Here is a 13815-nt window from a genome sequence, read left to right on the forward strand (position 1 = left end):
GCAACCAGGGAAGCCCATGGAAAGTCAAAGTTGCCTTCTCAGGGGCCCACCAGTCAACGGACCAGGGATCGCGAAGGTACCTTGAGCCAGAACACAAAGGGCTGGCTCACGGAACACTTGTGGAGTGTAAGCCAGCAATCTTAGGTGGAAAAGGTGCTCGGGGTCTGGGCTACAAGTAACCCAATGCACAGACTCTAGGAATGTCGAGAAGCTAATCCACTTGCAAAAGTGCACGTGTCCAGGGGTTCCGGTTCGACGGTACTCACGAGGGCTGCAGGTCTCAGGTTTGCTGGGGACTCAGGTCAGCCTTGGAGAAGTCTGGAAATCCACCTCCTGGGCTGCAAATACTTCGGAGTCAGGCATGAGCTTCGGAGATGCAAACCGGGCAGATGCATCTTTGGTGCCTGCCAAGCAGGGGAGTAACTCCTTTACTGCAAGGGAGATTCTTAAATCATCTAGGGGCAGATTACCAAGGCGGCGCTATGAAATTATCACCACTTTTGCAGCCGTTTTTGGCCGAAAAGTGGCGATAATTGCGTGTTTTGCTGATTTAGCGCTCCTTACAACAATGCCCAAATTTGCATCTCTAATGAGATGCAAAGTGGGCGTTTCGTGCCAAAATACCTGGAGAAATGTTGCTAACCAACATTTCTCCAATTATCAAGCTGCACGCAAACAAGCAGAGTGTTAAGAAATGTAACCACAGTTAACACTACTTTCCTAACGCCTGCTTGTAACCTGACTTAGCCATGTAATCCAAGGGGAGGTGGATTACATGGCTAAGATCACCCTGCCCTATGAGCAAGGTTTCGCTGGTAGCAGTGTGATTATCGCTGGATTTCCAGCGATAATCACACAGTTTTCCAGTTAACGCATGGATTCCTATCGCTTGGGAGATAAGCGTTGCTGATAGCACGCTATCTCCGCGATAGAACCCAGCGTTAGCCTGCGATAATTATCCTCGTGCTAAAAGCGCTGAGCGATAATTATCGCAGGACCTTGCTAATATGCCCCCTAGTCTTGTAGATTGTCAAAGTTCCAGGATTTCTGTAGCAGAGTTTCGTCCAGGTGTAATCTAAAGTCCTGCAGTTAGGGGTTCCTTTTTTATACCCAAGGAAGGGGTTGGACATACTCTGTGGACCCACCAATGGGAGGGTTTGGAAAGAGGGGTGGCTACACCCATTTCCTTTGTCCAGTTTCGTGCCAGAGCAGAGGCTGGTAGTGCACCCACCCAGCCCAAATACCCTAAAGCCTGTGTGGGAGATGATGATACCTCCCTGTGACAGGAAACCTATTGTCCAGCCTCCCTTCCCAGAGTTTTGTCCAGCAGCAGGAGGCCAGACTCATGTCTGTGGCATCCATTTTGTGATGCCAGGACTCTTTTAAACTGGCACCGGGTGTACCAGTGGGTACCTGGCTCTCCCTCTAGAAGGGTCGAATCATATCCCTGCTGCCAGGACTGGCGGGGTGTGGGTATCATTCTAAAGTGTTTGACACCAAACACAACATGTTTCCTTGCAGCCATCCCAAAGTTAGCATTTACCACGAGGTTATAATGCACTTAAGAGTATATAGTCAGGCTGCATCACAGAACAACCCCGGAGAATAGATTCCGGAGGCTGCAGAGGAGCCCTGCTCATGCATGGGCACCCTCTCACTCAAAACCCAGCACTCTGCCTTCAGGATTGATTAGGCCTGCCATAGGAGTGACTTATAGGTTTATATGTGCAGTGATTTAAGGTAGATATAGGTAACCTATATCTAAGTACGGGGTGCATGCACTACCTTACCCAGGCTGCAGTAGCAGTCCTGTGGTGTCATTTTGGAAGGCTTCCCAGGGGTGCCATAACACATGCCTCAGCATCTGGTAGGTCTCTGGGGTACCTATGCCCTTAGTACCTAGTGTACCATATACGAGGGACTCATATGGGTACCCCAGTAACCAAAGACGAATGTACCTAAAGTACATGGAATCAATTTAGAGAGAAAGCAGCTTGGCTGGGGTCCTGAATAGCAGGGCCCCAGCAAGACTAAAGTCGAAAAACAGTGAAACACCAGCAAAAAATGGGGGCAACTATAAGAAGCAGATCCTACTCTCCTACACCTACATATATGTATTGCTTTGTATAAATGTGCATAAGAATTATGTTTTTAAAAATATAGATATTTGTTAGTTCTGCTTAACAAATGTACATATTACTTATAGTTACATTATTCGATGTTTTTAACAAGTTTATACCTGACAGCATTAATAAGTAAATCTATCATCATAACTATTTATCTACAATTGCTTCCCTACTGAATTAAAAAAATAAAATCAAAGAAATTAATTTAAAGTACAACAACACTTGAAAGCCGGTGTTTTTTAAATGCATCGTTAATCTACATATACTACCTTCCTTATATATAAAAATGTCTGTTGAACCGTCTCATGTGATCAAGGCTCACCTCGAGCCGAAACGCGTCAGGACCGAGCAGGCGAATAAACTTGCTTTTTTGGCACAATTCAAGTGGTCTAAGCGGGCATGCTGAGGAGTGACAGAGTGCTGCGAGATATATATATATATATGACATTAATTTGAAGTACAACAACACTTGAAAGCAGGAGTTTAGTTAATGCATCTTCAATCTACATATACTTACTTCCTTTATGCATCCATATACCTTCCATGTAATTATGGATCTATATATTTATTACTTTTCTTCTAATTCACCATATCCAATTCACTACCCTATTTCCAACCTATACCGCTCTCAATATATCCTCTACCTCAATTTTCTGACTCATCCCAAACCTCATTCTGCTACCCTTTCCAATGCACTATACCGCTATCAATATATCCTCTACATCCACTCTCTCATTCATCTCAAAACCCATACCACTACTGTGATCCCCAAAATAACCCTATCTAGACTCTTCCCCATCTCCCCCTCCTTGCATAATCTCATTCCTCTTTTACTATTCAGATCTCCCAAACAAGCCTTTCTAAACCCTTCCCTCTGACTGTTCCCCTCCACCTCCGCTTTACTCGTCCCAAACCCCCTCCTACTGCTATGAACTTCAATATATAAAAATAATCTAGACCTTTCCCTCATCTATCCCTCCTTCCCTATTCTATCTCTCCACTATTCTTTTTCAATCCAAATAACAGACTAACATGTCCACCTCTCAATTAATTGCATATTCTCTATACTAATTCCCACTAATCCTGTTTGAGTTCCGGAGTAGTGTGCTACTTACCGAAAAGCACTTCATTTCTCATCAGGGGTAGCAAGCGCTATATAAATGCAAACCTTTTCCCATCTTCTATCCCTCCACTATCCTTCACAATCCAAATAACATACTAACATGTCCACCGCTCAAATTACTTTCAAATTTCACTATATTAATTCACCTCTAATCCTTTGTGGGTTCCGGAGTAGCATACTACACATTGAAAAAGGGCTTCGAGGCCTCATGAGGAGTAGTAAGCATCATATAAATTGCAATTACAATGACAGACCAGATAACAACACAGATATGGTATTGTAGAGTCAAACAGCTGATGCCCAAAAGCACAGAAGACCAGATTTTCCTTGGACTAACACCATGCCTGTAATATGTAACCGCCATTTACCACCCATAATCCTGCATGCAAAGATGAGTGATTCTCAATTTGTCGCAAGGGAACGTTAGAACATATCAGCAAATGTATTCTGGGCTTTTAAAGCCTGTTCGATTTGGGGGTCTCTAGTTGGCACAGGTAGGTACTTGTGACAAATAGGGACCCTCTCCTCTAGTCAGGGTAAGGGGGATAACACTCCTAAAATAATCCCTGCTCTCTCTCTAGGTTGCGTGGCGCGAGCAGCAAGGCTTTACGTCAGAGGCGTTGTAAGTTAAGCAGTTGTGACCACATACAGTAACCCAGTGACAACACTACAAATGGACAGCACACAGGTTTTTTATCAAGAATAAGTAGACTTTATAAAGAGTTACCACAAGACCATAAACGACAAAAATACACACTATGATTACTTTCAAATGGTAGATTAAGCTTAGTTCAGTTCTTAGATGCGACACTCTGCGTCAATGTACCTTAGGTTGCATTGCGCTTCCACGACAAGCAATGTCGCAGCGATGGGAAATGCGGCAAAGTTCAGATACAAAGAAATAAAGACATGAAAATCGAGGATGCGAGAAGTTCTCGGTCTGATGCGTGGAGTACAGCAGCGACATCCAAGATGCGACGGCAGCAGCTCCAGCGGCGACGCTCTTCTCCCACGATGCGTGAAGCTTTTGCTTGCTGCGACAACTACAGCGGCGACATCCAAGATGCGACGGCAGCAACTCCGACGGCGGCACGCTTCTCGGGGATGCAAGGTGCTCTTGGTCGATGTGGTGCAATGCGGTAGTTCCAGCAGCGACACCCTCCTTCGGAGTTCCGATGGCAGGCACAGCGACACGCTCTGACCTCGCTGCAAGATTCTTCTCCTGATGCGGTGCAGTGCGACAGCTCCAGCGGCGACACCCTCCTTCTTCGGAGTTGCGACAGCAGCAGCAGTGACGGCAATACGCTTCCTCATCATTGCGGCACGCTTCTCTCTGATGCGGAGCAGTAAGACAGTTCCAGCGGTGACACCCTCCTTCGGAGTTGCGACGGCAGGCACAGCGACGGCGAAACGCTTCTTCTTGTTGAGTCGTGCTTCCAGCTCCTTGCGACACGCAGTTCCTCAGAAGGCCCAAAACAACAGCAGGCACTTCCACAAGAACTCTGGGGAGCTGGGGGTGAAGTCTGTTGTCCCTGAGACTTCAGCAGGAGGCAAGCTCTTTTCCAAGCCCGGAGATCCTTCACAAGTTGAAAGCAAAGTACGCAAAGTTCCTTTCTCCTTCCTTTGGCAGTAAGGCAACCACTGCAGGCCAATCCCCCAAGCAGCACTTCAGCTTGGGAATAGTCTCTCCTCAGTTTCTTCAGGTTCCTCTCCTCAGTAAAGGTTTCTTCTTGTAGTCCAAAAGTGATCTAATTTCATGGGATCAGAGTCCCAATATTTATACCCCAAAATCCTTTGTTCCCTGAGGGGAGAGGGGCCTTTGCCCAGTCCAAACCAGTTCTGAAGCACTCTGTTTACCTGACCTCTCCTTTCCTTTCACAGTGCAGAGCAGAAACATCTGACGCCCCACAGGAGATGGAGCCAGCATTGTGGAAGGCAAGTACAATCCTGGAGCACTTTGTTGGCAGGACTCCTTCTCTTCTTTCAGTGTGCAGGGCAGAGACATCAGCCGCTCCCCAGGGGGTTGAGCCAGCATTGTGGAAGGCAGGCACAGCCTATTCAAGGTTCAGGTGCTATCCCTCCCTCCCATCTAGATGCAGATCTCTCTATTCACCACTGGGTGACTCAGCCTGTCTCTTGGAATTCCCCAGCCCTGTCACTTCATGAAACAGACGTAGGAATACACATCCTATCAGAGGCAGGTTTGAATGGTAAGACAAGCAAATACCTACTTTCTAAAAGTGGTATTTGCAAACACAGAATATTAAAATTAACTTTACTAAAAGATGTATTTTATTATTCTGAGTTCAGGTATACTAAACTCGAATTTCTACCATGTTCTCTGGGACAGTTAGGATTATAAAGTGTAATAATTCTAACAGCCCATTCTGGCCTATGGAGAACAGGTAGCCTTGCAATAGTGAAAAACGAAAATGGCTGTAATTCACTATTAGGACATGCCACACATCAGGGCTTGTTCTACCTTATACTTACAATGCACCCTGCCCTTGGGTCTACTACAGGGGTGACTGATATGAAGAAACGGGAAGGTTTAGGGACTGGCAAGTGGGTGCACTTGCCCAGTCAGCATGACAGTACCAGACTGCATGCAGGCTCTGCATGGCAGACCATAGACACATTTTACAAGGCTGCTTATGTGGGTGGCACAACCAGTGCTGCAAGCCCACCAGCAGCATTTGGATTACACGCCCTGGCACACTCAGTGCACTAGGCTAGGGTCTGACAAGTAAACCAAATAGCCAAACATGGAACCACTGATTAATACATCAATTTACAATAGGGAGCACTTGCACTGTGGCACTAGACAGAAGTGGCACAGTGCCCAAAGTATCTAACACCAGCAAAAACACTTGAGGCAACAGCAAAAGAAAATGGAAGGGAGAACTACGCAAATGTGCCAGGAATAACAAAGCCCATATTCCCATATGCGTAAAATTGCTAATTACTGTATCTGTAAGGAATCATGAATATACAGTGCCACGTATATATAACAGCCATTTTAAACCCAGCATCCCCACGTAGAAGATTATCCCTAGAGAAATAAGTAAAGCACCATGCCCTGGAAATTTAACAGCCTGTGGTAAATGAAGATGCAGGGTCGGCAGTAGATAGGTTTATTCTTTAGGATAAGCGTCGTAGGATGCAGGAAAGGATGGTATGAGAGAAGCAGGAAGGCCCACAGACTCCGGCTGGCATTCACTCCAGCAGGCAGACATCAGCATTCTAATCACATCAGAGTCACTCTGACTGAGCAGCAGCGGACATAATACTAAAGGGATACTGCACAGCCATTCACCACGGGAAACAGCGTTTACAACTCTGACTCCACAACACGGTCCCAAAACAACGAGGTTGTTACAAGGACTGCGTTGTTAAGACGCATACAATTACATCGCAAGTCGTTTCAACGACCTGCTGTAGGGGGCGCACTTGTATTGGATTTTAAATCCAACACCTTCCCTGCTGTTGCGCAAACTGGAGTAGGAATAGTAAAAAATACTATTACTAAGTCCAACGCGCCCCCTACAGTAAGTCTTTGTAATAACTTGTGATTTAATGGTATGCTTTCGAACAACGCGGTCATTGTAACAACCGTGTTGTAATGGCATGCGATGTGTTCACATGCATTGTAAACAGCCATATTCATTCACCAGCCATAATCCACCATGTAAAAATGAGCTATTTCTATTTTGATAACAGGAAGCATTAGTTACAGTGGCATATGTATTCATCTGCCTCTTAATGTCCATAATCCCCTGTGCACAGAATGGCTCTTACTGTTACCCGACAGGAGTCACACAAACACATAACCAGGAATATGTTACACCCATTTAACACCTATCATTCCAGAGGTGGAAAAGAGGTCTCCGCATTGTCCTAATAGAAGCTGGCAGAGTAGGTATCAGATATATTGAAAATCCATTTAAAATGATATCACCCCTTGTTATAAACAGCCCCTGTGACCTGCAGAAGCAGACACTAAACAGTGCCAGAGATATGACAGAGTCATGTAGACTCAGAATTTTACATGAAGAAAACCTCTAAACTAATTTTTATAACAGAAATACCCAATCTACATTGCCAGATATGTGTTTCAGAAATTTAACACCAATATTAGTTCATTGTAAAAGTGTAAGTGAATTGTCCGTCATGTAAATTCATGCATTATGCAAATGTAACTGTTGATAATATCCGATCAAAAAAAGTAACATTCAGTTTTAATTGTTATAGTCCTATGTCAACAAATAAGTCCTCTTACATAAAGTATGTTATGTGTCTACTACTTCTGAGAAAAATGGAAAAAACATCATATCATATAACGTAAACATTACATTTCATATATGGGTGACAAAATCCCGAAAGGCGCAGGATGTGACTGCCTACCAGGCAATGATTAATAAAAGTGCGTGTTATGAGAAATGGAGCATTGGGGTGCCATGTAAGCACACAAATAACACATGTCCTACGTGTTTTCATTCCTATATTGGTAAACCGGGAGCGTCCCTTCATTGTGTAACTTTGTGGTCAGATGTACCACGGTTATAAAGTGTGCCCTTGTCAGACAGAGGGAGTAAAGCCATAAACACACCCTGTTACATAAACAATGCTTGCAGGCCAGGTCGCTCCACACGCCGCACAGCTCCACCAGTGAGTGTGCCGCTGCTCTGCTGCGCTGAGCAACTCTGCTGGCTCTGCCACTCTTGTAATTTTGTGATACTGTTTTGTTTGTACTGTGTTTCGGGTTCATTGCCCTTTGTCTGTCCCTCTGTCACCCTGTTTTCCAGCCGCACCCCCCTTCGCTTTTAGACCATTCGTCTTTGCCCCCGCTCACGCTGCTGCTCCCCTGCGGCCACGCCCACTTTTCTCTCTGCATCCAGCCCCACTCCCGCCTCCCAGCTGCTCCTCCCTCCCACCTCGCCTTAAATGGCGGCCGCTGTGCGGTCGCGCCCCTGGCGCACCAGAGGCGAGCCAGAGGCAAGCCCGTCTGCTCCTGTCCGCACCTGGACCGTGCCAGAACCCCTGGACCCTGCAACCGCCACGCCACCAGACTCCGCTACAGTGCCAGCACCCTCCATGCCCTCAACACCGGCCGAAACCACCGCTGCTTCCAGGCCGCCCCGAATCGCACCCACGAACCGTTCTCCTGACGCACCTGCAGTTTCACCTGCGACAGAGCCACCAATACTCCTAGGACCAGACCCAACCACCTTCGCTGCATACTCCTCAACACCCGCTCTGCAAGCAAACACGCCTTCGAGCTCTGGGACCTGCTCAACACCACCACCCCAGACGTCGCCTTCCTGACCGAGACCGGGTGGAACAACTCCTCGGCGCCCGACATCGCCATAGCCATCCCGGATCGCTACAAGCTCACCCGCAGGGATCGCGCCAACGGAACCGGAGGAGGAAAAGCAATCGTCCACAAGTCCACCCTCAAGGTCTCCACCCACGCCTACGACACCCTCAACACCGCCAAACACCTGCACTACCGGATCCACACCGACCCCAACACCCCACTTAGAGGAGCACTCAGATACAGGCCCCCCGGGCACAGTTCAGCGACTCCATTGCCGACCTCGCCAGCACCCACGCACTCGCCTCCACGGACTACATACTCTTCGGGGACCTGAACTTCCACCTCGAGAGCAACAATGACACCAACTCCACCACCCTGATCAACAACCTCGCCAACCTCGGCCTCAAACAACTCATCACTGCACCCACCCACGCCGCCAGACACACACTGGACCCCATCTTCTCCACTAGCACCCATGTCATGTACCACAATACCACTGAGCTTCATTGGACCGACCACCGCTGCATCCACTTCTCCTTCAAGAAACAAACCACGCACCATGCACCACAGCACCCAACTGCTGCCCCACCGCCGCTGGAGCAAAGTCACCAAAGACCAGCTGACCTCCACCCTCGCCCAGAACCCACCCACAGACCCAGATGCCGCCACCCGCAACCTCAGACAGTGGATCAATCACTGCGCCAACACCCTCGCACCACTCAAGAAACCCTCCAACAGTCACACCAGCAAGAAAGCCACCTGCTTCACCGACGAGCTCTAGACCTCCAAGCGCGCATGCCGAACACTGGAGAAGAAATGGCTCCATGAACGCACACCGGACAACCATGCAGCCCACAAGGACGCCACCCGCAGTCATAACCACCTCATTAGACTAGCCAAGAGATCCTCCTTCAAAGACCGCCTGGAGAACAACACACACAACAGCAAAGAGCTCTTCAGCATCATGAAGGAACTCTCCAACCCCAGCGCCAACACAAATGACATCCCGCCCTCTCAACAACTGTGCGACTCACTGGCCACCTCTTCCACCGCAAGATCGCTGACATCCATGACAGCTTCATCACCATGACCGCCCCGACTACGCCAGACTCCACCCCCCCTGCGAACACCACCCACACCAGCCGTCTGACCTCCTGGGCCAACGTCAGCGACGACGAGACATCATCCACTCAGGATCCCCGTCAGACCCGTGCCCTCACCACGTATTCAACAAAGCAGACGCTGGCTCAGTGGTCCACCGATCCGCTGTCATTCGAAGCTGACGAATGACAGCGGATCGGTGGACCACTGAGCCAGCGAATTCCTCACGTATAGTACCGAGAAGCGGATCTCTTGGCCTTGCGCCAACACCTCTACAGGCGATTCAATACGACCTGTGGACTGTTGTGCAGTACACCTTGTCTTGAGAAAGACCCGCCACGACCTTACACCTAGGCGCAGAAGGGTCGAAACGTCGACATCCTGTAACTGGCCGTTGATCTCTAGGATTCCAAAACTGAAAGAAATATCTAGAATCTCTAGACATCTAATTAGCACGGCCTACAGAAAAACAACTGTGTATATATGTATATATTGATTGTATAGATTTCTAATTTCACTTGTATATATTTGTCACTATTTGATCACTATTCACTATTGTCACTATTTTGCACAAAATTCTATCTGGACAGTCTTTTCTTAAAAATTTCTTTTGTATTGAATAAAAAGTCAAGTAAAAGACTTTAAAGTAATAAATAAGACCTCGAGTCATTAGTTGGGAGGTTTTGAACTGTTGTCAATGGAGGGGGTTCCTCAACCACAATAGTATTGTTTGAATTACTCATGCTTCGTACCCAACAGAACCACTTGTTTTATTAACCATTAACTACCCAGGTTCTGAGGGACACAGGGTTACCCCGTTTTGTTTAAATCTTCGAGCAGTAGCAGCACCAACCCCCAGCGCCTTGAGACCCTCACGGGTAAGTAATGCGCTTTACAAGTACTCTGATTGATCGATTGATTGATTGATTGATAGGCAGAAGAGTAGTGAACTTCCACAGTAAATAGGTGAACATGACCCCGCTCTGCCCCCAGTGGACACTTGAGGAAGTGCAGCCCATCAGCTCATCCTTCCATCAGCCCAGTGATCTTTTAGTTTGCCAATTTAATTACTGAAGCTGTGATTTATCCAGGTTTTCTGATTTCAATATTTACAAATCAGCCAGTAAATGGGCATCTATTCCTGTTTCCTTATGTTAAGACTTTGGGGCATATTATCAAGGGGCTTTATCTCCGCTTTTTTGGCTTTAAAAGCCAAGAAAGCGGGGATAAAATTATCTCCCTATTACCAAGCTGTCGCTAACACCAGTTAGCGACAGCTAATAGGAGATAGTGACCATCTTGGGCCCCGCTTTGCATGTCAGTGATATTTATCACTAATGACATGCAAAGTGGGTGTGCCAAGATGTTAGCGACTGAAAACAGTCGCTAACATCGCTATCTCCTATTACCAACTTTTGGAGATATTCGCGCTAAGCCCGAATATCTCCAAAAGCTAACACTTGCCCAGGAGCGGTTCTTAGCCATGTTATCCAATGGGAGGTGGATAACATGGCTAAGAGCATTTGCTCGATAATGCATGAATATCGCTGACTTTTCAGCGATATTCATGCATTGCGGCCGTTTTTTATCGCATTTGCGATAAACCTTGCTAATAGCAAGGTTTATCTGCGATAAAAATCGCCGATTTGCGGCAATAACTTTTGTCTCTAAACAAGTTAGAGACAAAAATTATCTCTATCGGTTGGTAATATGCCCCTTTGTTTTGACCTTTTAGTGCATTCTTCTATCGTTTTTATAATACCGCGTGAACTCGAGGTATTGCAGCGTCAGCACCGGGGACATGACACAAGGTCACAAGCATTTATTTTATTTAATGCAATTTTATATATAGTTCGGACATTACCCGTAGGTGTCAGAGCGCTTTACAAAAGAGCCAGTTGCGTTCCATGAGGATATTGGGTTACATAAGAGATGCAAACAGATGTTTATTCTTCACGGCACTGTGAGATGAAGGGATTTGTCCAGAATCAGAAGATGTTGAGCGGACGCTGAGAGGCGAACCAGGCTCTAGAGTTTCAAGGACGCAGCTCTGGCCCTGACACTACATTTATTTATTTGTGCGTTTTTATATAGCGCAGACTTTACCCGAAGGTGCCAGAGCGCTTCACAATAGGATCAGAACTGATACATGAGAACATTACAAGTGAGAAAAATACAAAAGCAAACGTTACATTAAATGACGCAAAAATGACAATCGTGAGCCAACAAAATACAAGAGGAGCAAACGGTGCATTACAAAAGTGACAATCGTGAGCCAACAAATCCCGTTTAGAAGGAGGGAGGGGGGCAGAAGCCACATGATGGGCTCGGGGCTCCAAGAGGCCTCGAGCTAAGACAGAGCCAGGGTCAGGCTCGAGCCCGCCTCGATTAGACACAACTATCAGTGAACCCCCCACTTGTAGGCACCCAGGTGCGGGGTCAGAGTCTGAGGCTGGGGGGGGGGGGGGGTCGTCGCTGTGCGCTGAGTGTGCGCTCAACCCTCTGCCTCCCTGCGGACAACATCTGGGCCCCGCACAGGAATCCTGTCCCATCTGAGGGACATTCACTCCCAGAGGGGCCCCCTCCCGCCCCCCTCCCGCCTCGGAGCACCGACGGCCGAAGCCCCCGAGGGGGGAGCACAAGCGCTCCTCGGACACATCAGTGGCGACGAAGAAACGCAGGATGGACAGAGGGGACGGAACAAAAGACAGACACACTCACTCACCTGTGGCTCTGACACCGACTCAAGAAGACGACCCCGACGACCACAGACCCTGCAGTGCCTCGACGACCCCCAAATTTCTGAGGAAAGAAAAAGGTCAATTAACACGGAGGAAGGAGGAAGAAAAGGAAAAGGAGTAAAAAACACCGAGCAGAAAAGACCTCCGTATTTACCCCTGCAGGACTTGGAGGCGGGAGAGTAAGGAGAGGTGGACGAGGGAGTAAAGACCAGGAGGAAGCCCCAGAGGGGGGGCCCGTGCACCACAGACCTGCAGGAGAGGAGGGAAGGCCCTCAGTGGGTACCAGCCTCGGGCCCAGGACCAGCCGCAGCCTCTCCGGTGCCAGGGGCCTGGAGAGGTGACCAGAGGGCGAGGTGGACTCGGATGGGGCCGCTTATGAAAGTGAAAGTGAAAGGCGGCGGCAGGAAAAACCGGAATGTGTAACCGCACACCTGAGAGCCAGAAAAACAGCATTTGTCTTCGCGAGGTTTGCTGCTCTTTGTTCTTAAAGGCAGGTGCTTGACTATTCGCCCCCCCTCGCCCCATAGAATAACACGAGCGCCTCACGTCAATCACTGTCTGGGATCCCAGAGGCCGGGCCCGCACGCAACGCTTTTCTGCAAGAATTGCTCCTCAGTGGCCACAGCAAGGACAGAGAATAAAGCCAGACTCTCTCCATAAGAAACAGGAAGGGGCAAGAATCCACCCCTCCAGGGGCCACAGGGTCAGCATCGGGGGTTCAAGTAGAGACTCCTCCCAGCTGGAGCATGTGCCTGAGGCTCGAAATGTGAACTTACCTTGAAAAAACTAAAGACAAGGGGGCAGATTTATGAAGGCCTTGCGCCGCCGGTGCGTCACTTTTTCCCATGTTAAAAGTGACGCACCGGCGGCGCAAGGCCTTCATAAATCTGCCCCAAGCGGCCTTTGGCAAAACAGGATCAGTTGGTTTAATGAAACGCTAAGGGTCTCATTTATGAGACATGACGCATCGCTGCGTGAAAGCAGCGATGCGTCACTTCTCATTGCGCCCTCCTTGCGACATACCTGATGCGTCATATTTAATGTATGACGCATCATGTCGCAAGGAGTTACAGATACGTCAGTATTTCTGACGTATCTGTAACTGTAACTGTATCTGCATTGCTGGAATGTGTCACAAAAGTGACGCAACTCCAGCAATGCGTCCTTTCACATGGGGAAAGCCCCATGTGAAAGGGCTTGCGTCAGTCTTACGCCTGCTGTGAGGCATGCGCAAGATTTTGACGCAATAGCGTCCTAAAAGTGACACAGTGAAATCTCATAGATTTCACTGCGTCACTATTACGAGGCTTTTTGCGGGGGAACGCCCCCTCTGCATACATTATACCTGACGCAGGTATAATGTAGCGTGTAAATAGTGCGCAACAGGAGGCATGTTTTACGCCACCG

Source organism: Lissotriton helveticus, chromosome 6 (genome assembly GCF_964261635.1).
Source record: "Lissotriton helveticus chromosome 6, aLisHel1.1, whole genome shotgun sequence".
In the NCBI taxonomy this organism is placed as follows: domain Eukaryota; kingdom Metazoa; phylum Chordata; class Amphibia; order Caudata; family Salamandridae; genus Lissotriton; species Lissotriton helveticus.